The sequence below is a fragment of the Sarcophilus harrisii genome, chromosome 1 (assembly GCF_902635505.1).
Source record: "Sarcophilus harrisii chromosome 1, mSarHar1.11, whole genome shotgun sequence".
Lineage (NCBI taxonomy): Eukaryota > Metazoa > Chordata > Mammalia > Dasyuromorphia > Dasyuridae > Sarcophilus > Sarcophilus harrisii.
The window spans coordinates 499,495,417-499,519,253 of NC_045426.1; the positions used below are offsets into that span (position 1 = coordinate 499,495,417).

Genomic DNA, 23,837 nt, shown 5'->3' on the forward strand with positions numbered 1-23,837 from the left:
GATTCTTGGCCAAGCACTCTAACTTTATTTGCCTCTAGGCAAATTAAGGTAAACTTTAAAAATCAACTAGTACCAAGATTGGAGTCAAAAGACCGGGACCCATAATTCTATTCTGACTACCATGAACACACTTTCTTTTTTCTGAGCCTCAGTTTCTTCATCTGTGAAATAAAATTATTATAATTTCTATTACCTCAGGATTTGGGGGCATACATTATTTTATAAATATTAAAGTACAAAAGAAACATACATTTAATTGCCATTAGTGAAGTCAGTTTCCACATTTTTACTGATGAGGATACTGAGGTCCTGATATGCTAAGTGCCTTCACCAAAGTTATAAAGCTCATTATTAAAAGAAATACAATTGAAAATCACAATTCCCTATGTCTTGTTCTTTCTTTTCCCATCCCGTATCCTATGCTTTTTAAAATTTCAGGAGTAGTTTTACTTAATATATTGTACCCAAAATATTAATAAAATAGTGAGTTAAAATAAGTCAATTACTTGTTCAAATGAGGTAAATTTCCTCTTTTAGGCCACATGACAATTTACTCCAAATAGGAGACTATTTCCTCAGGAAAGTACATTTTCCTTTCCCTTTCTCTCTGAAGGATTGGCCGATTATTTTATCACTAATGTTCTTTGTTCTTTTTTATTTTGGCAGTTGTGAAAATGAGGGTTAGGAGGTGTGTCTCTTTAGGCCTCCAACAAACTGACAGGTGATGAAAGGGAAGCAGGAGCTGCAAGCCCAAGCTTTCTACTTCTCTGTGGGAGGGAGATGCTCTGCTTTTCCTTTGGTATTCCTGGGTTTGTTGGCAGCTTTGGAGGAATTGCATCTCAAAGAAGAATAATGTGCACCTGTGTAAAAAGTCTCAAATTACTCCTCACAGAAGCAATTACACAGGGTGGAGGGTACAATTATGTTGCCTTGTCTGTTCTGTCGTCTCACCGGATGGAGATTCTCTTTTTAGACAGAATGAGGGCACAACTTGGTGGACAAAGTTAGTGCAAATACTTAACCACAAAGGCCTATTCAGTTCACAAATGGGACTCTTCTAGGAACAGAAAACCAATCATTCCTTTTCCTCACTCCATATGCTCAAAAGAGGTGAGTCACAAGGTCACAGTGGATCACAGATCCACAGTTGGAAGGGATTTTAGAGGTCATTTTAGTCCAACCATATCCTTTTATTTTTTTTTTAATTTAATAGCCTTTTATTTACAGGTTATATGCATGGGTAACTTTACAGCGTTAACAATTGCCAAACCTCTTGTTCCAATTTTTCACCTCTTACCCCCACCCCCACCCCTAGATGGCAGGATGACCAGTAGATGTTAAATACATTAAAATATAAATTAGATACACAATAAGTATACATGACCAAACCGTTATTTTGCTGTACAAAAAGAATCAGACTCTGAAATATTGTACAATTAGCTTGTGAAGGAAATCAAAAATGCAGGTGTGCATAAATACAGGGATTGGGAATTCAATGTAATGGTTTTTAGTCATCTCCCAGAGTTCTTTCTCTGGGCGTAGCTGGTTCAGTTCATTACTGCTCCATTGGAAATGATTTGGTTGATCTCGTTGCTGAGGATGGCCTGGATATTCAGAACTGGTCATCATATAGTATTGTTGTTGAAGTATATAATGATCTCCTGGTCCTGCTCATTTCACTCAGCATCAGTTCGTGTAAGTCTCTCCAGGCCTTTCTGAAATCATCCTGTTCAACCATATCCTTTTAACAGATAAAGAAATTGAAGTCCAGGAAGGTTAAGTGAGCCTTAATGTGCAGAGCTGTTATGTGAAGTTGGGTCTTCAATTCCAGAGGGACAGGGAAGTGGCACAGTGGATAAAACACTGGATCTGGAGTCAGGAAAACTTAATTCAAATCTAGCCTGAAACATGAGCAGGGTGACTCTGGGCAAGTCACAACAAAAAGATTACCATTCTTAGACTCTCCTTTATATGGAACCTCTATTCACAGTTTTGTCATATTTACTATAAGAATGTTTTGTGTGTATCTATGTGTACAGAGACATATGTATGCATACGCACAATTTATATAAATATGGCCAGTTCGCTTTGTATTTCTGCCAGTCAAAAATTATAAATAATAATTATAAATAATTATTATAAAATAATTAATATAAAATAATTATAAATAAATAATAAAAAATTATTAACTGATTATTAAGTGATTATTAACAAGCCAGCACAATTTGTTTATAAATCATAGGTATAATATGACATATATCATAAATGTGTATAATACTTATATCATGTACTCTTTTAGTGGAAAAGAGATATAGGGATCCATTCATCTATCTATCCATCCATCTATTTTTCTATCTCTCTATCTATCCATCTGTCTATCTTCCACTAAAAACTGAGAGCAGTTTGGTCTAGTAGAAAGAATACTTGGTTTGAAGTTAAGTGATCAGGGTTCAAACTCTAACATACATAACATGTCATCATTGCCTAAAAATTCTATAACCTGATTTGTTCAAAATTCTAAATTCTCCTTAATTGCTAAATTTGATGTTATTAACTTTTTTTGCAATATAATTGTCAGAAATTTCTCATTTTATTTATTTTTATTTTTTGATGAGGCAATTGGGGTTAAGTGACTTGCCCAGGGTCATACAACTAGGAAGTATTAAGTGTCTGAAGTCACATTTGAACTCAGGTCCTCCTGACTTTCAGGGCCAGTGCTCTATCCATTGTTTCATCTAGATGCCCCAGAAATTTCTCATTTTAGAGACAGCTTTGAAAATGTATGCAATGCATGCTTCTGTGGATTACTTCTCTGGTGGTTCAAAACTATGGTTCCAAAGCTGTGCCAAGGCCAGAAAAGATTTCTTGAAGGTAAACCCAAGATCACAGTGTAACATTGCTGAAAGCTATAATTTACCAAAAACTGTAACAGTGTCAATAAGCCATCTACCTAAGCATTCCCATTATTTTCTCATCTATCTTATATTAGAAAAAGAAAAAATAATATGATTTATGCAAGTATTTGGTTGTTTGACAGCCAGGACTGACTGCTGGCTGAGGTACATATGTTCCTATTTTTTCTTGACAATAAATAGCCTCAATCATTGGAGTAGGAAATATAGATTTTTTTCTCTTGTTCAAACTCAGAAGAAGCTCTATTCTTAAAGATGATTCCAGCAACGAGGAAGCTCTGGAAGGTCATGTTAAGTGGCAAAGGCTATAAATATGAGCACAGTAATCATCTGTTTTTTGAGGACCAGCTTGGTTATCTAAATATGTCTATCACTGTTAAGTCCAAACTAGCTCCCTGGAAGTCTCAGGATCAGTAGAATCAGGATAAGTAAAAGTCCTTGGTGTTTAGGGGGAGAAGCAGGCAAACTGCCAGGAGTTTAGCCAAAGATCTCTCCTTGATTCTGGAGACCAGAATCTCCACCTTTCTCCTCCTCGTCCTGCTGCCAAGTGAATCTCTGGTCTCTGTCATCCCACCCTCTAATCCTTGCCTACAATTATCTTAACCCCAAATACTGAGCCAGTATCAGTGGTGAGAAGGGTCATTTCCCCAAATATATGCTAATAGGGTCATTGCTTTATATCAAATAGGTAATTAGCCTTAAGAGTACCGTTGTCTGATTCAAGTGCACCTTTTCATAGTTTCAGCCCTTTATGTATCACCAAGTTAGTCATTAGATGATGGATTTATCATGAAGTATAGTCTGTAATAATGGAAGAAGTACCCAGACAGATGAAATTGTTAGTGCTGGGAGAGTTGAAGTATGAATAATATGTGTTAGTCCAAACTTATGTCTTATACTCTAGTATCATTCCTTTTTTGCTAACTAGGGAGGGGGGAAATCAACAAGCAACTTGATTTTTAAAGGGATTAATTCAGTTCTTAAAAGATAGAATGGAGAGCCAGGTAGGTTCTAAACTTCAGTTGAAAAAAGGAATAAGATAATTAATGGAACTATAGATTGTTGTAAGTTCTTTATTCTGGAGGAAATGAAACTTTGAAATATTCTGTTTGTCTAGGCAGATTTCTGTAACTAGATATGACTATGAGAAATGTTTATATCTTTGGTTGCCAATTATAGGTCCATCAAGACTATTATTCATTCCTGGTTAATAGTGGTCAAGACATGTGGGGGGGTGTGCAAACACGCATATATGTACAACATTCCATATATGCACTCCATTTTCAAAGACATACATAGTGAGAATATTATATAGCAGGCATGTGCTCAACTCAAAAGAACAGAAGAGTGATCTGATCAGTGTGGTTATAAAACAACATCTTCTATATGTGGCTACCATGACTAGAATGTGCTCTATATGAGAAATGTGTTGCACAATGGATAAAGTTAAGAAAATGTGAGTTTGGGCAACTAGATGGCACAATGGATTAAAGCCACAGTGCTGGAGCCAGGAGGATGTGAATTCAAATCCAACCTCAGACATTTAATACTTCCTAAGTGGGTGACCCCAGGCAAGTCACAACCCCAATTGCCCAAAGAAGGTAGGAAGAAAGGAAGGAAGGAAGGAAGGAAGGAAGGAAGGAAGGAAGGAAGGAAGGAAGGAAGGAAAGAAGGAAGGGAGGGAGGGAGGAAGAAAGAGAGGAAAGAAGGGAGGGAGGGAGGGAGAAAAGGAGGAAGAGAGGGAAGAAGGAAGGAAGGAAGAGAGGGAATGAAGGAGGGAGGGAGGGAAAAAGAAAATCTGGATTGTATTCATCCACTTATTTGTTCTATCTCCCTGGACAAGTCAATACTTCTGAATCCCAGTTTTGCCTTCTGTAAAATAGAGATAATATGCATACATATATCATGCTTTTCTTATAGGATTGTTGTGAGGATAAAAGTATTTTGCCCCAAAAGACATGTATATGCATGCAAGCATCTATATGTATTTTTGTATATTTGTATATGAAAATGCAAATGTGTCATTTATTTTATATATGATTATATATATAAACATATTGCAAATACATATATATGTATAGATAAAGTGTATATATATATATATATATATAGAGACATGTAAGTGTATGCATATTATATATGTATTCAATAATATATATACAACGGCATATGTTTAAGTATTTATATGCAAATACTTATATGTATAAGTATATATACAAATGCAGATGTATGAATAAGAGTATATATACAGATGTTTAAGTATATCTATATAAGTGTAATATGCAAGCGTACATATGTAAGTGCATTAGTATAAGTGTATATATGCAAATATAGTATATATAAAAGTATATACAAATTCATATGTATGCCTAAGTATACAGATATACATACAAGTAAGATAATATTTGTATTTAGCTAAGTTAAGTACAATATTATAAATATTGTGTTTAGTACAATATCTGGCACATAATAGGCATTTAATAAATATTTCTTCCCCATCACCATCACCACCATTCCAGAGAAAACTATCTTCTATTTAAAAGACATATCTTTTTTTTAACCATTACATGATGTATCATATGAATATATAATGCTTTTGGTCATAAATAGGGTCCTCTTGTATACCTTAAATAATTCATTGATTTATACACCTGCCTATAGTACACATAAACTTGACAATCTGGGGAGCAGAGTATTTCCAACTGAGGCCTTAACATCCCGAGATGGGACAATACCTCAAAAATGACATAGTAAACCTGTTTTTTTTTGTTGTTGTTGTTGTTGGGGTTTTTTGGCCACATTTCCACTTGGAGGTTGTTGACATAGCACTTTCCTCTTGAAAGTTGTTTCCTTTGATTGATATCATAGATTCCTATCATAGACTCTTAAAGAGTCAGAAGGGAATTGAGTGATGCATATTTGGAGATTCCCAATGCATTTGCAATAGAGTCCCTGCCCACGAGTGGTGTAGAACTTAACTTTGCAGTTAAATGTTCATGTGTTAAGTCCTCTTCAACCATATGGAACTTAATGTTTACAATCATGTTTTGGGATCTCTTCATTATCTGATAGTGAATTGGCATTCCTCACAGCAAATATCACCAGTAATAGAACCAGTTCAACTGGTTATTCATCCCATGATTTTATGTATTGTGTCCGGGATCCAACGAAGCTACATGAAAGAAAGAAAACTTTTTAACTAAACTTTGCGTCTCTCATACAATGTTCTGCACATACAAAGTGTCTCAAGAATTAATGAATGGATACTTGAATAACTATATGCATGCCTTGTCTCATACTTATTAAATATCAATAATTACTAAGAATATGCTTATAATTCAATCCTAAAGGCCATTGGAACATAGAGTGCAGAGTGTAAAGGACTAGAGATTTAGATCATTTAGTTCAACATATTCATTTTCCAGTGAAACAAACTAAGGTGTAGAATCTAACAAGAATTAACAAATTTAATTTAAGCCTGATAAATAGCAGAGGCCAGTCTCTACTACCTTCAAATCCTCCCATTTATTTAAAATGAAAGCTGTCACAAGACTGTTGCATTCTCTTCAGCTCCCTTTTATCTTTCCTTCCTTTTATAGCAAAATTCCTTGAAAAGGTTGCCACATTTTCTCTCCTCTCCCTCACTCTTCAGCTCTTTGCTGTCTGACCTTATACAACTGAAACTGCTCTTTCCAATGTTACCAACCATCTCTTAATTGTCAAATCTGATAGTATCTTCAGAGATCTCTAGCACTTTGACTGTGGCATCTGACACTGAAGACAACCTTCTCCTCCTAGTCCTCTTCTCTCTGAGTTTTCATCTCCTCTGATTGTCCTCCTCCCTACCTGACCACTCCTTTACTTGGTTCATTATTCAAGTCATATCCTATAACTTTTATTTTGAAAATAAGCATTGTATTTTATTTTTTTAATTCAGGCAACAAAACAAGCATTTTCATGACAGTACAATAAAAAGATGATTGTACAAAAAATTGCAAATCTATCAAGTATAACTTGCTATTCCTTCCAAATTTAAACCAGTTATTATGTAAATTACTTCTTTTTCTTCTCTCCTCCCCCAACAAAGATGACTATCATTAAATATATGTATGTGTATATATTTATATCTGTGTTATTCTATACTGGTTCTATTGTTCAGTAATGAAGAGAATTAGCTACACCCAGAGAGAGAATTATGGGATATTGTTGTGCTACTGCATGCTGTTGGAATACACGGGAGTCACCTAAGGGTGGCTGCTGGAGATCCAACCCAGAACTGCAGAATGGATCTCCTCTTGTGAGACGATGATACAAGGAGACTGAGCGGCAGTTGCTGCTCTCTGACCTCTCTGACTGAGAGGCTGTTGAATTGTCTGACCCTCTCCTCTTCCTTCTGCCTCCAATTTATTTCATTCCCAGTCCACAACTGAAGCAAAAGCTGCCTTGCAACTCCTTCAGATGTTATGATCCACAGCTTCGGAGGCTCTCAGAGAATTGACTTGTCTCTTAATAGGAAATGAGTGTGAATCACAACATAGCATTTCCACTCTTTCTGATATTGTTTGCTTGCATTTTTGTTTTCCTTTTCAGGTTTTTTCTTTCTTTTTAGATCTGATTTTTCTTGTGCAGCAAGATAACTGTATAAATATGTATACATATATTGGATTTAACATATACTTTAACATATTTAACATGTGTTGGACTACCTGCCATCTAGGGGAGGTGGGAGGAAGGAAAGGCGGGAAGGAGGGGAAAAGATGGAACATAAGGTTTTGCAAGGGTCAATGTTGAAAAATTGCTCATGCATATATTTATAGATAAAAAGCTATAATAAAAAAAAAAGAACTAAGTCCTAGTTCTCCTGACTTTCTGCTATACTGTTCTTTCTATTATACCACAATGCCTCACTGTCTAGCTTTTTAAAATATAAATTAATGAATATTTATGAAGCACCTATTCTATGTCATGTATGGTACTAAGTATGAAGATACCAAAAAAAAAAAAAAATAGACACCAGTCCTGATCTCAAGGAGCTCACATACTTTTTTTTAATTTAAAAATCTTTAATGATCTAGTTATTTATTAATTAACAGTCTGTATCTTTTAAAGTTTCATTGAGTTGCCAGCTTTAAATGAAGATTTGTAACTTTACATCAGCTAACATGTTTCTTTTATGAACATAGATACAATTTTAATCAAATAAAGCTAAGGTTACAAAACACAATCTGAGAACAACAGCATTTTACTTTTTTTTATAATGGGGTTTACACTGAATATGCTTACCCCATCCTTTATAATATGGAAGCTCTACCATACTGTACATCAAATGATAAGGAATTCATGTTCTAATGGGTGATAAAATACAAAAACAAACAAATACAAACAAAATATACACATAGTAGATGGAAGCTCATTGCAAAGGAGCAGTTATCAATAGCTTTGGAGACTAGGGAAGGCCACTAGAAGATGGGATTTGAGCTGAATCAAAAAGGAGGCCAAGGAAACAAAGCAGAGGTAAGATGGGATGAATGTTTATTTAAAAAAAAAACAACAACTCTATTTTTTTGTAAAGTGATAAAGAACAATCTTTTCTTTAAAGTCAGCCAACTATTCAACACATCCTTAACACCATGTTTGTTTGACATTTACAACATTTGTTGTTTTTTTGCTTCAATAGCTACCCAGTTTTGAACTCATGTAAAAATGAAAAGACTTACATAATTGTGCATCACCCTGAGGACTTTAGATATAAAATAATGAGGAAATAGAAAAGTTTTGTCATATATAATCTAATGTTCTGACATATCCCCCTACCCCCTTTCCAACAAGCAGCAGTCTAATAAAGTGGTAAACTGGGAGTCAGGAAGACCCACTTTCAAATCCCACATTGAAGACTTGCAAGTTGGGTTACCCTGGGCTAGTAAATTTAGCTTTCTAAGATATAGTTTCCTCTTCTGTAAAATGGTATATTAGTAGCAACTAACGTTCAGGGGAGCTCTGAGATTAAAGTTAGATGTTCTATGTCAAGTTTCTTTCCAACCTTAAATGCTGATCCAGTGAGAAGAGTCTAGGATTTGGAACAAACGAACTTGAGCTTAAAGTCTGAATTTGCCATTGTGATCTTGGCCAAGAAGTTAAACTCCTTGAGCCAAATGTAAAATGATGGGATTGGTGTATATGACCTTATCTTTTCATCTCTAAATCTGTAATTTTATGGACAGAATTATTTAAATTTTGTTTACTATATTTTATTTATTTTATGTTTCACTTTTTAGTGTGCCTTATAGAAGTTGTCCTCTAGGAATTAAACCCCACAAAAATAAGAGTAAGTTATTGTTTTTTTTTTTTTTTATGAGTAAGTTATTGTTATTCATCACATGGGATTCTATAATAAGAATTTGTACATAAAGAGAGACATACACCGATAGAGTTCTCAAGAGAATTCCTGTCAGAATTTTATTTTTCCCATTCTAATTTTTCCCAAATGACATTAAAGGGAGAATTTAAATTTTTGAATGCAACATGTAAAGTAAAAGAATATGGTGGAAAGGTCTTATTCACACAGTACGAGGTTTCCATGGACATTCTGAATTATATAATTATTCCTCTAACTGTAGAGTTTTAAAAACAGTATTTTGATAGTCATGTAGTTGTGGTTTCATGCTGCTCTTTTCTGCAGAGGTGGATAGCTATGTACAGTCTCTGTTCTTCCCACCTTCTCTTTTAAAAATAAACTAGCAAGGATTTTGAATGCAAAAAAAAAAAGATTTAATATTTCATTAATAATTTCCCTGCCAAAAAATAGCAAAAATTAAAGTTCTCAGAGAAATATGAAATCACCACTTTTTTCATGATGCATTTTCAATACCCATTAATTATATCCATGAAATATTTATTAATTTATAAAGTTTGTTAGTTATATTTTAAAAATAGCTTTTATCAAAGGAAATACATCAATTAAAAAAATACTTTTATTTGTATTATATACTGACAAATATATATACAAGACAAAAATGAAACAGTTCCTTCCCTCAAAGAGTTTACATTCTATTGGGGAAACAACATGTGCCATCTATAAATATATCATGTCCCCTCTAGATTTTCTTTTCCTCAGGCTATTTTTCTAATTCTTTCAGTTGCTCTTTATACGAGTAGTCTTCAGCCATCTCACCATAATTTAGTTCTGGAGTGATGGAAGAGGGACTACTTTAGGCATTGCTGCATTTCATGCCTAACCCAAAATTACCTTCTTGCCTGTACAAGGATGTAAGTCTAACTCTGACATCTCCATAATAGAATGTGAAAACTTCCTTCCTTGAGGTACTCACATAGAGTTTGCAGCCAGACGTGCTAGTAATTAAATTGTTTAATAACCAATTCTTCAAAAATATGATACACTTTTAAATTTTAACCTGTATTATTATTTTCTCCATTACTTTCTTAAATGCATACAATTAATAAAACAATAAATCAAGCCTGAAGTTTTACAGTGGGTTTGCTAATTTTTTAGGTATAAAAGTTTTCATTGAAAAACATGACAATCAATTTTCCAGCTGTGAATTTAAAAATTGATATCCTACTTTATTATATATTATTAATCTATTGTTACTGATTGAGAATTATATCTAATCAGCAAAATCACTATTTGTGAATTAAAGTTAGATTCAATTCTACAGACCCAAGTATTAGATTTTATAAGAGTTTAATTTCCTCATTTCTCTGGACTCAATCTTTATTACTCCAGAAGGGAGGAAGGAGGATAAGTCAATGTGGTCATAAGATATTCTACCTGGTTTTAAGTCTAGCATCAGACCACTCTAGTAAGGGAGATTGCTTCACATAGGGCTTTCCAGAAGATGTTAAACAGCTCTGTGTTTTCCCCATTGCCATGGGACCTGGAGATACCCTTTTGTGAGACAGGCTCACTCTTCCTTCTGATATAGACCAATCACTGTTTTAGTTTAGTTTGCAACTGTATAAACCATAGTAACCAAATGTATAAAAAGTTGTAACAATTACTAGAAGCATCTCTGTCTGATCTCTTTTATTCTGGCCACTGATATCTTTTATTAGCAATTGCTAGCTATATTAATAAATAAATCATGCTCAGAACTTTGTGCCTATATTTTTTAACACAGATATTTATGATGACACAGTTTGAGCTGGATCTATCATCTCCCTGCTTTTTAACTCTTAACTAAATGAGCAGATTGCTCATTACTTTAAAACTTTATAAAGCAAATTAGACATGCTTCAATGGGATTAGGATTTAATGCTGTGAGAGCTCTTCCTAAAGCAAAGGTCTGATCACATGACTTTCTTATTCAATAAACTCCAATGATTCCTGAAAATTATCCATTTCAACTATAATTCTCTAGATTTTGTTTAAAAATAACTGTAGAAATATCATTATATATCATGGCACTTAGTGTCTTTTACATTAGAACTCAATATATATTTTTTCAAATAATATATTATGAATTTAGTTCCAGAAAAGAACTGAGCTTTTATATACTTATTATACAAAGCAGCTAGGTGGTACTTTGGATTGAGCACTGGGCTTGCATTCAGGAAGACATGAATTAAATTTCACCTTAAAGTAAGACCATAGGCAAGTCACTTAATGTCTGTTTGCCTCAGTTTCCTCAAAAGGAAAGTAGGAATAACAATGGCACTTACCTCACAAAGTTGTCATGAGGATCACACAAGATATTTTCAACATACATTTTTGTGAAACTTTGTGTTCTAAATTTTCTTCCTTTCCTCCTTTGCCTTTCCTCCCCAAGACACAAAGCTCTGATATAGGTTAAATATGTATATTCTTTTAAAACATATTTCCATATCTTAACATGTTGTGAAAGAAGACCAAAAGGGGAAAAAAGCAAAAAGAAAGAAAAAAAGCAAACAAAATGATAAGAATATTATACTTCCATCCACATTTAGTCTCCATAGTTCTCTCTCTGGATATGATTGGTATTTTCTATCCCAAATCTATTTAACTACCTCAAAAAGCCACCATTATTTAACCATTGCAAATTTTAATAAAAAAAAAACCTAGGTTACAAATAATTTATCAAAGATGATAAATAAATGAATTACTTAATTAGCAATTATTCAATGTATGTGTGGGGAATAGAAATGTCTGAAAAAGGCTATTGTATGCCTTGTATTTTAGTCAGTGGGATTTTATTTGTGTTTTCCACACTCTAAGCTCCTTAAAAGTAGGTATTATATTTGCTTATCTTCATGTTCCATACTGTAAACTTAGCACGCTATCTTCTATGCAATAGAAGCTCATTCAATATATATTGGTTTTAATTGTACATATTGACTGAATGAGAGTGGAGAGGGAATCATCAAAAATAAACTTGTATAGACTAGATTTTTGGTGGTCAGAGTCTTGATGAGACATAGCAGAATAACTCACATTAGGCCCAGTAAGAACAGGAAGCCAATAGGACTTTTGAAAAAAAGGGTGACATGATGAAACCTGAATACATAGGAAACTAATTTTGCATGTCTGTTATATGTCTGGCTTATGAAGCTATCCTTTCTGCATTCCACAAGTGCTAGAGTCTTTTTATGAGAAGAACCTGTTTCAAAATTCCAATAGTTAAAATAAAATGAATATATTTGTAATGCAAACTACTCAATTCTAATCAGCTGCCTTGTTCAGGGAAGATAATTAGCTCTACTACATGCTACAGTTTTAAAAAATCAGCAGTAGATTATTGAGAATCATTAATTACGTTATGGACCATAATCTTCTGGAGAGTGCATTTACAAATCTAGGTTATGGTTGCCGACTGAATTTTATGTTAAACTGAAGCTATCAAAAGATGCATAAAATCAAGCCAGGCCAGCCTTGAGCAAAATTATAAAATCAGCCACATCTTGATTTTTGACAGCCCCTTATCAGGTCTTCTCATATTAGCCAGGAAACCAAACTCTCCCAATCAAAAAAAAAGTTATCTGATTTAGTCCCCATTTTTCAGGATCCTCCTTGGTTCTTAGGAAGCCATATAAGAAATTATTTTGCACTAAAATTGGTGAATCACAATGACCCAGAATTTTATCTCTCAGAAACTAGCAAGCATATTTTTAAAGAGACTGGGTATAGCTCAAACCTTAGGTTTGATAGCTATGTGAATTTCAGGTGCCAGACAAAGCCTAGTAAAGATTTTGAGGGGAGTGAAGGTTGGAAAGATGGGAGGGGAAGGAAGGCATTCACATCACATCAGTTAGCTTCCTCCTCTGCCTGCTTATAAGGTCAGCTTTATTTGAAAGAGAGTACCCTGATCATTGCACAGTGGAAGGGAACATTTGTATGATGACATTTTGCTGTTGTACAAGTAGTACTTTCTGCCAGGGAGATTTGGTGCAGCTGTGGTTATTTTTAATAGATGAAATTTCTATTTTTGTTAGTCCTTCAAGATAGCTTGCTACCTCTATATCTACATGTAGATATAGAATACACATAATTTTGTGCCCTCTCATCCAATTTTACTTTAGGTTCAAAGAAAAAAATGTGACAAATTGGAAGAGTAAAGGAAAGACACATGAGGGAGGGATACTGGGGGAAATACTTAGAAGTGGGAGAATTAAAAACATGTATCCTCCATTTTAAATGCAAAGGTTTCTAGAGAGTTCTAATGAAAGAGGTGAGTGAAATGGAAGTAAAGTCTCCATCACTGTGATCCTCTATTATAGCTCTTAATTTCTCCTGGTAACATATAACTTTTTCGAGGTCAAGTTCAATATCTTCCTTACTTCATTTTTTGCCTTTCTTTTTCTCTTTTTCTTTCATCTGTTTGTCTGTCTTTCTGTGTATGTGTCTCTGTCTCTCTGGATGTGTCTCTGTATCTGTCTGTATGTTTCTATGACTCTCTGTGTCTCTCTGTGACTATCTCTGTCTCTCTCTGTGTATCACTCTGTCTCTGTCTTTGTCTTTCTGTCTCTATCTCTGTCTGTCTCTGTCTCTGTCTCTCTGTGTGTGTCTCTGTCTCTCTCTCTGTCTCTCTCTCTCTCTCTCTCTCTCTCTCTCTCTCTCTCTCTCTCTCCTAAGAGTAGATAATGTGTATTTTTATTTTATTTTGTTTTGGTGCTTTTCTTTCTATCCTTAACATTTAACATATTGGCTAGTACATAGTAAACACAATGTTTTTTTTTTTTTTTACTTGAATTGACTATAACTCCAACACTTTACACAGTTTCTGGTACATCAAAAAAGTGTTTAATGAATGCCTATGGAATTGGTTGCTTGCTGATTATCTGAGAAGTATGGTCTACATCTATTGAAGTCCCTTTTTCAGGGCAGCTAGGTGGTGCAGTGGGAGGAGCACTGAAGTCAGGAAGACCTGAGTTCATATAATTAACACTTCCTGGCTGTGTGACCCTGGGCAAATCACTTAATTTCAATTGCCTTAGCAAAAAAAAAAAAAAAAAAAAAGTCCCTCTTTCTCATATCATTTCACCCAAATTGGAACATTTCTTACAATTATCATCATCATCATCACCATCATCATAGGATTTAGAGGGTTTTTTAAAATTCTATTCTGTTAATGTAAATATTGGACTACATGCTGCAGACATTCCTTCCCGTTCTCAAAAACAGCTAGATCCTGATTAGTACATTAATGTATCCTATGCAATGGTCTCATTTATTAGAATTTGAACTACTTTAAGGTGTAAACATGTAAAATATGACCATTGGTTCCATTAAAAATGGAAATATGCAGTGCAAATGGGGTTCATCCTTAGTGCTAGTCAGTCTTAGTTGTTCTGTGATTCTGGAAAGTGACTCTTCCCATAAGTAAAAACAGATGAAATTGCAAACCATATCCAAGAAGTCTGCCCACATGGAATTTGGAACTTTCAGACTTTATAGATAATCCAAGGCTGCAGGACTCACTATATCCTCCTTTGCTGACCATATCTTTTTACATATTCTTTGTGGAATCAAGTCCCACCCACATCTACCTAAACTTAGTACCATGTGCCTGATAAATATCTGTTAGATGTTAAGACTAAGTAAATTTCCTTTTATCAACTATTGAATGATTTGTGAGCCATTCCAATATCAAACCTGAACTAGCAGTCCAGCCTGATCATTCCCAGTCTACAACAAATTCTGTACCTATATGCTATTGCTGAGATATTGGAATTTTTTTAAAAATAGCTTGATACTTCAGTTAGTATATGGTGAGGATATGAAAAAACACCACAGGCTTTATGACTATGAATTCTAATAGTTCCCAATCTGTTTTGTATTGCTCTCTCTCTCTCTCTCTCTCTCTCTCTCCATATATATATATATATATGTATATACATATATATGCGCGTATGTGTGTCTGTCTCTCTATGTTTATATATATATATATATATATATATATATATATATATATATATGTGTGTGTGTGTGTGTGTGTGTGTGTCATTTATTTTAGAAGGGAGTAAAGTTATATTGGTACAATTAATAAATGAACATATCAGATGAGGGAAAAATTAAATAAAAACTCGATTTGTGCTTGGTAAACATTCTCTTTCAAGTTACACTATGAGAAGATAATTTTTTTTCTCCAGATGCCAAAGAAGTTTGACTGAACCTCATTAAAATGTTAGCATCTGTAGAGTATTTGAAAATATTCCTATTGAAGTTAAGTGATGAGCAAAGAAAAATATTTCATGTTTTATGTTGAGTCTATAACTCAGAAACCTGAAAGATTCATTCAAGTAAAATTTCCCTATTTTATAATTGAAATTTGTTTTGTTGTTTATTTATTGTTGTTTATTTTGTTGTTGTTGTAGAACTTTTCAGTGTGGTGTAGGGATTGGGGGGAATACAAATGAATTTATCTGAAAGTTGAAATCTTGATTAGATTGATTCTAATGTTAACTTCATGTGAATAAGTAGGAATTTCTACAGACGAATGATAGTAGTTATAAATTGACTCAGCAGAGCCCTAGTATCTGTTCATAATTTTATAAATATAGTAAAATAGTTTTAGTTTTTATAATCACACTTCAGGATGTCATCCTGAGCATCTTTTCAGATTGCATCCTCCTTAGATGCTGAACTTTGTAGTGGATGTGATTTTTAGTAATAAAGGATTGTTGATTTTCTGTGGTTAATAGTCTTCATTAGCATATGATTACTGTAACGCCAGGGCATTGCTTACCTCTTTCAGATAAGTAATGTACCCAAGATGATTTTAATTTTGCCTGCTGTTTCTATGAAACCATTACTAGTTTGTGAAGTCATTGCATCTGACCTATAGCAAGGAAAAATGAACCCAAAAGTTATCCAGAAAATACATAAAAATGAGATTAATATTCCAAGAAGTTCTTTGCATAATGAGTCTACCCAACTGCAAAAAAACAAAAGTCAGTAGTTAGCAAAGTCATCACAGGAACTAAAAGACTGCTGAGAGATTGGCAAAGATGAATTTTTGCATTTTTGCTGAACATCGTAAGCAGAAATTGTGAAATAATTAGAGTTCTTCACTTGTAAATAGTTAGGAAAATTTTAATGTAAAAGGTGTTGGTAATTATAAATCTCTTTTGAATAATGCAGCTCCAAGAGATGTCAATGGAGAAACTTTTGAAAATGACTTTGCTAAGAATCCTTTATACATCTTCTTCAAGATAGCTCAAAGAATCAACTCCTTGTTCAAATGTAAATTTAAACATCATGTTATTTTTATTTTGATTATTAGTATTACTGATAGTGCTAGTGGTGTTGATAATAATAATATACTTCTCTACTTGACAATATAAAACTGAAAGGTTTTTTGTTTGTTTTTTACCTAAATCTTTGAGGGTATATTGGAAAAGCCACTGAATCTGAAGAGAGAGGACTCCAATCAATAACCCTGCCCTGTCACTGAATATCTATATGACTGGCAACTCAATGCCATTTCCATTAATCTATAGACCAACAGAACCAGCTGTGATATATTTCCTAATGAGTTTATATAATACTGACTTCTCCCTTTTAAAGTCCTTGTCACATCCATTATTCATGTCAATCAACAACATTCCATGTATACTTAGACATTAATTGCTTTGTGGCCATTTTTAAAAGCTTTCCAATGAAATTATAAGTATCTTTTCTCACCTAAAACTATGAGAAATTTGGAAAAGATAAACTCAAAGGTCCCTTTCAATTCCAACTGCATAATCTTGTGAGTTAGGAGAATAAGGTGATATGTCAATGGAAGATTTCCAATGTGAAGCCCTATGATGCAGTAGGTCTCTTAAGAAAAAAAAAATTTATAGGAGATATCAATTGATTTACTATAGTAGTAAAATAAGCACAATAGATTAGGTGACCTATAAGGCATCTTCTCACTTAAAATTCTATACTTTTTAAGATTATATTTTTCAAAAATTATATATAGTCATTGAGAGATTTAATAGTCTTAAAAAACTGTTCTCTATTTTCTGTTGGATCAATTCTAAATTTAATTCAATGTTAAAGGCTTCCTTAAGTGACGCTATTTATAATGGTCTAGTTTCTCTTTACTTCTGAAAGGCAAAATCTTTACCTCTAAAAAGGTAAAATATCTGAAAGATTATATGTAGAATTTGGTACTTCCTTAAGGAGCAAGAAATAGTTTGGGTGTGGTCACAGAATATGCACAGACGAGTTTTGTGGCTCACAGAATTAAAGAATCTTCAAATTAGCGGGGTCCTCATAGGCCATCTGATCCAATCCATATCTGACTTGGAATCCTTTCTACAATATGCTCAGTAAGTTGGTCATACAGACTTCAAATAAAGCTTTCTAAAGTAGGAAAGCTCATTACTATCTAAAGCTGTTCTTTTTACATTTATAATAAGCTAAGTAGGTGGACTTATCTTCCACTCTCTCAACATAAACCTTTCATTAATGATATGAATCGGTTTACTCCCTCTCTAACTCTTGTTACCAAGCATCTATAAGCATTGATTAGAACAATTAACCTGAAATCAAGAAGACTAAAATGTGAATCCTGTTTCAAACATTTACTAGATGTGTGACTCTGGGCAAGTCACTTAACCTCTGTCAGCATCAGTTTCTTCATCAAGAAAATTGGAATAATAACAGCACTTGTTTTACAGGATTGTTGTGAGGAATAAATAATTAAATATATGGAAAGCATTTTGCAAAACTTTAAAAACTATTATAAATGCTGGACATTATTATCATGATCATCAATCATTTTTAATGGTTTTGCCATTTCCATTAATCTATAGACCAACAGAACCAGCTGTGATATATTTCCTAATGAGTTTATTTAATAATGATTTCTCCCTTTTAAAATCCTTGTCACATCCATTATTCATGTCAATCAACAACATTCCATGTATACTTAGACATTAATTGCTTTGTGGCCATTTTTTAAAAGCTTTCCAATGAAATTATAAGTACCTTTCAAACAGAGGCCATGTTTTTTGGCACTCCTATTGCTTGGTATATAGCAGATACTCAATGGATAATTGGAAATGATTTTTCTATAACACCATCATTCCCTTCTCCTCCACACTGCTTGGTGCTCAGGGACTATAAATTCATTCAAACTTTAACCAAAGAATAATATGAGGATAGCACAAATTAAGATTTAGATAGCTTTTGAATCATTCATGCAATTGCTCCCTACAATAATAAATACAATTTAACTACATATATATGACAAACATGTGTGTGAAGTGTATATATTAATAATGTATGCACAAACACATACATATCTGAAATCTCATGTGATTGTGACAATTTTAGATTAAAGGCAATACATATTGCAAATGCATTAAACTCCTACTGACATAGCTATTATGACTACTGAAGAATATTGAAGAAAAATATTGAAGAAAATATTGAAGAAAAAATTAAAACATAAGACCTTGAGTTAGAATTCCAGAATCTAGAAATTAACAAATTTAACAATGCATTTTGGAAAAGCCTTCTTATCTAGAGCCTACTGCAAATATTTTGAGTGGTCTCAAGTCAATCATTATAAGCTTCAGTTTCCTCATCTGAAAAAATTATTTGGTCCTAATGTCATTAAGCCCCAAATCCCCCTTTCTAGTTCTAGTTCTGATAATATAATGATCTCTAATGTTATTCTAATACTTGATATTTCTGATTCGTAATGAAAGCTCCCATGACCCTGACAACAGCAACTATGCCTAATGACAATCACAGTAATAGTGAAGAAACTGAGATTCAGAGAAGTTGTGACTTCCCTAGAGTCCCACAGTTACAGTAATAAGTGTTGAAACAATCAACAAGCATTTATTAAGCACTTACTAGGTGTCAGGCCCTGTGCTGAGTGCCAGGATTCAAAACAAGGTGTTATATGAAGAGAAAAACAAAACAGCTGAAGATGAAATCCATATTATGATAAGATGATAAATTGTTAGGCATTCACAAATTGTTGAATTAAATGAATTGAAAAGTAAGGATAGCATTAAGTTTTAGAGCAAGTTATTACACACGATGAAATGATGATGCAAATTTATTACAAATAGCTTCTATAAATTGTTACCTATTACATTTTCTCCTGAAGACAAAGTTGGGTAGAGCTATAGGACAGGAACACATTTATTAGGAGATCTTATTCATCTCTCATCTGTATGAGTGAACATGATCCTTAAAATGTCTGGATGTTTTCAGTTAGTAGTCACTAAATGGAGCAGATCCCCTTCTGTTAGGGGATTATAATCATTCTACTTTCTCCCCACCCTCAGATTTTTAGTCCTTAACACATGGTCTTAACACACTTTTCTTGGAATGCAATTTCTTTGTATAACATTCTATACATAGAATTGCAGAGATTATATATATATATATATATATATATATATATATATATATATATATATTGATGCAAGCAGCACTTGAGCATGTAAAGGATAGAGCACTTGAAACTTTGAATAATTATGTATTTACTCAGCTTCCCAGCTCTGCATTCCAAAACCAGGACAGGGAATTACACTCACCAGGTGCTCATGTCAAAACAATAATTCTAGGATTAGCTCAGAATACATAAGTAGACCTGGTAGTAGCAGAGCCATAGAGAAAATGGGGACCATTAGGCATTCCCCAGCTCAACACCACTGTCTAAGATTTCCTGTATCCCTTGCTGTCACTCAAGACTCACAAGACCTTTGTTTCAACCTAGCATCCTAAAAAAATGTAAAATATCAGAAACAGCGCTATCCAGTTCTTATTGCTCTTTAGTAAATTGAAATAGAATTATACTTGTAAGTCAATAAAAGAAAATGGGGCGGGGGCAAACATGAAGACACTGAAGACAATTTTTAGTTTTCATCAATACCTGAATTTTAATGTCTTGCAGCTTGAAACAGCTCATTCTCTGGCTGATGAAACCTGAATGTTGAAAGTGAGCACAATCTATAGAATGGCTTAAGCTGATAAAATGAGATTTTCAGTAGAAAGCTGTATTGAGACCCAGAGTGTATTTTAGAATAAATGGAAAGGTTTCTAACAGGCACTGAAAGTGGCTGGATCATTTTCCATGAACCCAAGGTGATCTCCACTGATAATAGCGTAACTACAGTTCTGCTAAATCACCACAACTGCTCATTTCCCATTTGAACCGGAGCACATCTAGCTCACAGCAGCTTCAGAAAACTAGGTTCACCTTGGTATTATGGATGGAGTGATCTCAGTATGGGTATTCTTCATTATTATGTGAAAATTGAGTAAAGCAATGAGCCAGCATCTTATTGGGCTAAGTATTTTCTAAGATATTTTGCTGGTTACATATAACCTTTTATCATTATTTATCTGCTAGAGTTTTCACAGTAAGGTTTTTTTCCCATTTATTTATTTAAAGGACTCAACTTCTGCTAAGGAAGGAATTTTATTTTGAATTTTTTGACCCATAAGGGTTTTAATACATAAGGATTATTTTATTTGAAAATGACCTTGAAAAGATAAAATTAAATGAGTCAGACTGAGATACGTTGATGTTTATCTCTTCTTTATCCTGTCTAGAGTTCAAAAAGTTAAGTATGAAAACATTGGTTCCTGATTTAAAGAAAAAAATTAATCATATGAATGGCATATGCTACATGAGAAAATGGACTCAGAAGTCCAGGATTGTTATTTAACTAGCTGTGTGTTCTTCATTCAATTCACTTTATCTCTCAGAGTCTCAGTTTCCACATCTGTAAAATGAGTAGGTTTAATCAGATGATCCCTTTGGTCTCTTTCAGGTCTAACTTGCTCTGCATAGTTATAAGACATCCACAGTGCTATGGTGTGGTGATAGTTGTCCAGACATTGGTTCATTTGTCTTCCTGATTTCTGAATTGTGCACAAAGTCTCACTTTAATATCTCACCACGGTTAGAAGTTACCCTCGTTTCTCAGTGACTACATCAGTAAAAAGCATAAAGCTCTGACAATTTGTCATTCTGGAAATTCTTTGAATGAGATCCTGATGACTGTCTTCTGTCAGAGATAAGAATGGAGAGACTCACATCAAAAGATTGGCCACAATACATTAAACTTCTTACAAAATGAATGTTGCCACTTGCAAGATATATTGTTCAGAAATTATTAAAATATATTTTATTGGTACAAAAATAGATATTCTCTGATGCAAACCCAATCCAATACCATATCCTGGCACAGAGGTAGATCCAGGTTCTTGAAGACTAAATCATTGGGCTGTGGCAACTCTACAAGCTAGCAAAATTTACTATATGCTGGACATTGTGTTATTTTACAAAAAACTAACAAACAAACAAAAACTAGCTAATCTGGTCCTCACAACAAATCTGATAAGTAAATGTTATTATTAGCTGATGAAATTGAAGAAAACAGACTTGCTTGAGCGACTTGCTCAAAGTCACAGAACTAATAAGTATCTGAGGCCAGATTTCAGTGTTATAGGTCTTCAAAGATTTATCTATCCACTACACCAGGAAGCTATCTCTAACGTCTGTTGTTTGACTGAGTTCTGAGAAGCTAATCTCCAGATTAACAACAAAGGGATAGAAACTTTCAAAAAACCCATTTCATGAAACATTGAATAAGGTAAATTAGAGATTTAGTGTATGTCTAAGGAGGGGAACTCTGAAGATCAAACACCTCCTTGAAATAAGCATGAATAGTTGCATTATTGTAAAATAAAGTGATTTATACCTTAAACTTGCTTTGCACACACACACACACACACACACACACACACACACACACAACAGTATATATACACTGCTTTGATTTTTGGATTGAGGAAGAAAATGTAAATACAGAATGTGTCTACATAAAGATAAAAATACAATAGGATAACTTTATCCCCATTGTCAAATAGCTATCTTATCTGAATGAGAATGTAAGCTACTCAAGGACAATTCTGACCAGCAGTACCTATTCCAGAGGATCTAGGATATTATATTTTCTATGCATAAAATAAATGGATTGATGGTCATTTAATTGCATATGGCATTTAAAAATTGGACTGCACCTGGAATTTCAATGGGGATTCTCCATTGGGGAAACACCCTGTGCCAATGATGATGGGTAATATTTCTGTAATTCTTAGTCTTAGAAGGTTATTTAGCTGGGATACTGAGAGAGTAAGCCAATATAAGACATTCACTTGAATTCAGATTTTCCTGACTCCAAGTCTGATTAGACATTATGCACAGTACCTTCCATATCTGAGCATTTCTATAACTCAAAACAAATTGCCTTTCAAGGTTCTCCTTAATATTATAGAAATGGGTCCTTATTTTTTGCAGCACTAATATTCATAGAAACTTGTTTCATGTGGGAATTTAATCAGTACATAAAAACCCAATAGGCCCTTCTTAAAGTTTAAGAAAAACAAATAAGCAGCTCTGAAAAACAGAAGCTCACACTTATATTAGCTTTGTTTTCTAATTGAAAGCTGCCTCAATTCATGCTTCCCTAATGAAGTGCAATGTAACCCTGACGGAAATAACTTTGGGTAATGGGATGAATTCTATTAATCTACTTATGAAAGACTCTGTTCATTAATTAGCCTGGACAGCACAAGAGCAAAACAACTATACTCCTGATTCAAAGTGTCAGAGGGAATCTAATTAGAAATTAGTGGCTGAACGGACTGAAATATTTTCATTTATACTGATATTAATCTAAGTATACTTTGCTATGATTATGAATCCTTATTCTCTGTATGAGGCAGATGAGTAGAACAGGAAGAAAGTCAGTAATCCAGGAAAAAGTGAGACAGCAGAAGGACACACATCAAGGTCATGGTTTACTTTGAAATAGTCAATTTAAATAGTCAACTTTAAAATTTGCTAAGATAAAAAAGCTAAGAGTAGGTCAATTCCAAAAAAAAAGGACACATTTCTCTAACACTTGAATGTCTAAAAAGTATAATTTATATTTTGCAACAACCTTGCAAAAAAAAAAAAAGAAAGAAAAAGAATTATCATTCCTTTTTTGCAATTGGGGAAACTGAGGTTCAGCAAGTTTTCCATAGTCAGGCAGCTGGGAAGTATCAATCATGATACCAGATTTCCTTAGCTCAACCTGCATTCTTTACATTATGATTTTTTTTTTATTTTAGTGCATTAAGATTTACTAAATACTTTATATACACTATTTCATTTTAAAGAGTCATAAAATTATACAATATCACTTATACACAATATGTATACAAAATTATACATGATCAATTTTATACAATATTAATGATTATGTTGTTTAAATCCTTATTTTATGAAGGAGGAACTGAGACTCAAAGCAAAATGTCTTATAAATTGAAGAGTGAACATCTTTACCTGCCACCTTAGGATTGCCATGCCATGGAGCTGTTTCCAAAATGACTGGAAGAACATAGCTGATTATATCTGATGAGTGTTATAGTTAACAGGGTAGGCTATTGCTTCTCAATCCTAATTTATGCAGTAGGTTTATTCC

The 23,837-nt window shown here is 33.6% G+C and overlaps 1 long non-coding RNA gene across 1 annotated transcript in view; it reads right to left on the minus strand.

The window, feature by feature from the left end:
- The window catches only part of LOC116420612, a 55,232-nt gene that overhangs the window by 4,097 nt on the left and 27,298 nt on the right, over window positions 1-23,837 (minus strand). Inside the window, exon 2 of the long non-coding RNA XR_004230980.1 lies at window positions 23,699-23,836. This is a non-coding gene — a long non-coding RNA (uncharacterized LOC116420612). The remainder of the gene's footprint in view (window positions 1-23,698; window position 23,837) is intronic.